We start from the raw sequence: 4,888 nt of genomic DNA on the forward strand, positions 1-4,888 counted from the left end.
TTCGAGAGAGGCGCAATCGCCCGGAGTTAGGCGAGTAGACGCTTTAGGTGCGACCACCCGTGCTCCCAACTGAGCTTGCCGCTGCCGACAGAGGCCCGGGAGCGTGCTGTCGTGGCATTGCCGGCGGGAGACAACACGCGCCACCTACGGTGACCGGCAGCTCCAACGCCAGCGCCACAGAAGGACAAAAGCCCCACTTGGGTGCCGAAGCGAACTCTCCCAGCACAGCGCACGCGCCAACACGTCCGCACAGCTGCGATACAAACCACCTGCGAGAACCGCTGGGGCGACCGAGCAGCAGACGGCGTCGCGGCGCCGAGCGCCGGGCGGCGGCGCATCCTCAGCGCACACAGTCCTCAATCGGACCAGCACACTGCAGATGGCCACCGCGCTTCGCACCGGGCCCGCGAGGACCTACTTTGGGCCGCAAGGCGCCGCGAGCAGGGGGCGCCGGCGCGCAGCTGCGCCGCCTGCCGCGTCCGTCGGCCGGCGCGCCTGCCACTGGCCGCCCACCAGCCGGCTGTAGCGCGTGCGCCCACGCACCGCGCTGCCAGCACGCCGGGCGGCCCCCCCTCACCGGCCGGGGACGGTCCCACCCAGCCACCGCCGCGTATCGCCTCACACCCAGATCCCTTTCGCGTTCGTGGGCATGGTGGGTCCCCTTTCACGTTCGTGGGCATGGTGGGTATCCTGAAACAACCGGTTAATAGCTCGACCGATCGTCGCCAACACTGATTCACCTCTAGCGAGAACAACCGCACCACAACGGGTTACCTGTTGTTCATTTGCGTAACGTCACCAGCAAACGTAGACGTCCATCGCCATTTGCAACGAGTATTGCATGCCTGTGTCAGGTGTCACAACACACTACGTCTGCCCACATAGACGCAACAACATGTGCACGCCTCGAGAACACGTGGAAGGTAGCCCCCGTACGTATGCGGTGTCCATTGCGCGAACGACTGTCAGCCGGCCTCTGCAGGATGTCGCAGATGTGGAACGCGGTGCAACATGCTATCACGGTGTGTGAGAAGAGACGACTACGTCCGAATACACGCTCCACTACATCAACAGACTGCTCATGCTGATCGCCATCCAGGGCGTCCGTTCCTCCCACACGTCTGAATGGCGTACCACACTGCAATCCAGCTCTTATAGGGAGACGACACGTAGCTGCGTGCACAATATTTGGACTGTATGGTCTGCCGTTGCTAGGCGCAGTCGTCGTACGGTCACACATGTGCCACGATGTATCATTCAGTACATACGGACCAATGTGCAGTACAGTTTGTGGGTTTTGCGTACATCGGCGGACAGGTGACAGGCCGTACCACAACGTAGGCTGAGTACGTCGGCATGCGAAGGGCATTGAACATGCAAACTTCTCAACGACCAGCTTGCGAAGGCAGGGGGGAAGGGGGGGGGGCATGTACGTCCTGCTGCTATCCACATTACAGTGTATAGCAGGAGCATGTGGAAAGTCAGCAACACCTGCAAGGTGTTTAACATGACGCGATACACAGGGGACCGGGCAGTGCGAATAGCGAACTATATTGCGAGGGTTGCGGTTAGGCAACACTACACTAATTTAACGAGTTGCATAACAATTACAGAGCAGGTTCAGCGACAACGTGCGTCAGGTTAAGGCGCAATATAGGTTAGGTTGAGGCACAATATAGGTTAGGTTAAGGCACAACATGGGTTACGTTAAGGCACAAATTGGGTTACGTTAAGGCACAACATGGGTTACGTTAAGGCACAACATGGGTTACGTTAAGGCACAAATTAGGTTACGTTAAGGCACAAATTAGGTTACGTTAAGGCACAAATTAGGTTACGTTAAGGCACAAATTAGGTTACGTTAAGGCACAAATTAGGTTACGTTAAGGCACAAATTAGGTTACGTTAAGGCACAAATTAGGTTACGTTAAGGCACAAATTAGGTTACGTTAAGGCACAAATTAGGTTACGTTAAGGCACAAATTAGGTTACGTTAAGGCACAAATTAGGTTACGTTAAGGCACAAATTAGGTTACGTTAAGGCACAAATTAGGTTACGTTAAGGCACAAATTAGGTTACGTTAAGGCACAAATTAGGTTACGTTAAGGCACAAATTAGGTTACGTTAAGGCACAAATTAGGTTACGTTAAGGCACAAATTAGGTTACGTTAAGGCACAAATTAGGTTACGTTAAGGCACAAATTAGGTTACGTTAAGGCACAAATTAGGTTACGTTAAGGTACAATATGGGTTAGGTTAAGGTACAATATGGGTTAGGTTAAGGTACAATATGGGTTAGGTTAAGGTACAATATGGGTTAGGTTAAGGTACAATATGGGTTAGGTTAAGGCACAACGTAGGTTAGGTTAAGGCACAACATAGGTTAGGTTAAGGCACAACATAGGTTAGGTTAAGGCACAACATAGGTTAGGTTAAGGCACAACATAGGTTAGGTTAAGGCACAACATAGGTTAGGTTAAGGCACAACATAGGTTAGGTTAAGGCACAACATAGGTTAGGTTAAGGCACAACGTAGGTTAGGTTAAGGCACAACGTAGGTTAGGTTAAGGCACAACGTAGGTTAGGTTAAGGCACAACGTAGGTTAGGTTAAGGCACAACGTAGGTTAGGTTAAGGCACAACGTAGGTTAGGTTAAGGCACAACGTAGGTTAGGTTAAGGCACAACGTAGGTTAGGTTAAGGCACAACGTAGGTTAGGTTAAGGCACAACGTAGGTTAGGTTAAGGCACAACGTAGGTTAGGTTAAGGCACAACGTAGGTTAGGTTAAGGCACAACGTAGGTTAGGTTAAGGCACAACGTAGGTTAGGTTAAGGCACAACGTAGGTTAGGTAAGGCACAACGTAGGTTAGGTTAAGGCACAACGTAGGTTAGGTTAAGGCACAACGTAGGTTAGGTTAAGGCACAACGTAGGTTAGGTTAAGGCACAACGTAGGTTAGGTTAAGGCACAACGTAGGTTAGGTTAAGGCACAACGTAGGGTTAGGTTAAGGCACAACGTAGGTTAGGTTAAGGCACAACGTAGGTTAGGTTAAGGCACAACGTAGGTTAGGTTAAGGCACAACGTAGGTTAGGTTAAGGCACAACGTAGGTTAGGTTAAGGCACAACGTAGGTTAGGTTAAGGCACAACGTAGGTTAGGTTAAGGCACAACGTAGGTTAGGTTAAGGCACAACGTAGGTTAGGTTAAGGCACAACGTAGGTTAGGTTAAGGCACAACATAGGTTAGGTTAAGGCACAACATAGGTTAGGTTAAGGCACAACATAGGTTAGGTTAAGGCACAACATAGGTTAGGTTAAGGCACAACATAGGTTAGGTTAAGGCACAACATAGGTTAGGTTAAGGCACAACATAGGTTAGGTTAAGGCACAACGTAGGTTAGGTTAAGGCACAACGTAGGTTAGGTTAAGGCACAACGTAGGTTAGGTTAAGGCACAACGTAGGTTAGGTTAAGGTACAACGTAGGTTAGGTTAAGGTACAACGTAGGTTAGGTTAAGGTACAACGTAGGTTAGGTTAAGGTACAACCGTAGGTTAGGTTAAGGTACAACGTAGGTTAGGTTAAGGTACAACGTAGGTTAGGTTAAGGTACAACGTAGGTTAGGTTAAGGTACAACGTAGGTTAGGTTAAGGTACAACGTAGGTTAGGTGAAGCGCAATGTAGGTTAGGTTAAGGTACGATATACCTTAGGTTAAGGTACAATATCGCTTAGGTTAAGGTACAATATAGCTTAGGTTAAGGTACACGTTGTAGGGAAAGGTGTATTTTGGGGGGGGGAGGGGGGCGGCAGGTTCGTTGATAGTGATTATCGTAAGTGCATGCCTGCGGGATCATCCGATTTGTCACGTCAGGATGCACTTGTGGCTCATGACAGGCGGCGCTCCGATTCCAAGGTTGTGGCAGATCTGTGTCTTTCATTCCTGCCATTGTTTGTGTACTGTGACAGGAGGCAGTATTGTGATGTTGGGTGCACCCCTGTGTAGGACATGTGTGGGTGTTCGTGGCTTAGCTGAGCAATGGCGGATGTCGGAAGGGTGGGGATATTCTGTTTTCTGGGTGGACCTCCCGGTCTGGTTATGATAGTGTGGATTGTGTAATGTGGCGGAGAGGATGCACCGGATGTTCTTCCATGCTGGTGGTTAGATATTGTGTGTGTGCCTGTTAGAGGCAGAGAGTAGTGTGTGATAGTGTCTGGCTGACGTGTGGTTCTCATTGTGTGCAGAGTCTTTCAGCATGTATAGGGACGGTTGTATATATTATCTGTATTCTGATGGCTCTGCATCTATTACTAATCAGTGCCGTGTATACGGTTACTCTGGTTCCAGTCGAAACTGTTCTATCTCTGTACATTAGTGACACTGCGGCTCCACTATGTTGCCGCCCCTGTCGGCCGTTTCCCCCAGTGTGTGGCTAATGATTATCAGCAATCAGTCTATTAGTCAATACCGGTAGTGTGACGACGTGAAATGTCCGGGATGGGGGAAGCTACACGCTTCCCGTGGGTCAGGGCCTAGAAAGACTCTTCCCACGCAGGAGGCTCGGACTGTCATTACTCTTCCGAGAAATATATTTGCCCAGCGTTTTTTGCGACTGCGAGTGCGACGCGTACGAGTACCGACATGGATGGGGCGCTTCCTAGCTGATCGCTCAGCATCGGAGAAATATATTTGCCAACGTTTTTTGCGACTGCGAGTGCAACGCCCAAGGGTACCGACGTGGATGGGGCGCTTCCTAGCTGATCGCTCGGCATGGAATCCGTACAGTGAGCAATGCGATCGCGTCTGTAGCTTGTACGTGGTACAGCTCGCAGCTCATGTATAGGGACAGCGGGAATGTCGCATATTGGACATAACTCTTCATGAAACGCAAG

This window comes from Schistocerca serialis, unplaced genomic scaffold (genome assembly GCF_023864345.2).
Source record: "Schistocerca serialis cubense isolate TAMUIC-IGC-003099 unplaced genomic scaffold, iqSchSeri2.2 HiC_scaffold_472, whole genome shotgun sequence".
NCBI lineage: Eukaryota > Metazoa > Arthropoda > Insecta > Orthoptera > Acrididae > Schistocerca > Schistocerca serialis.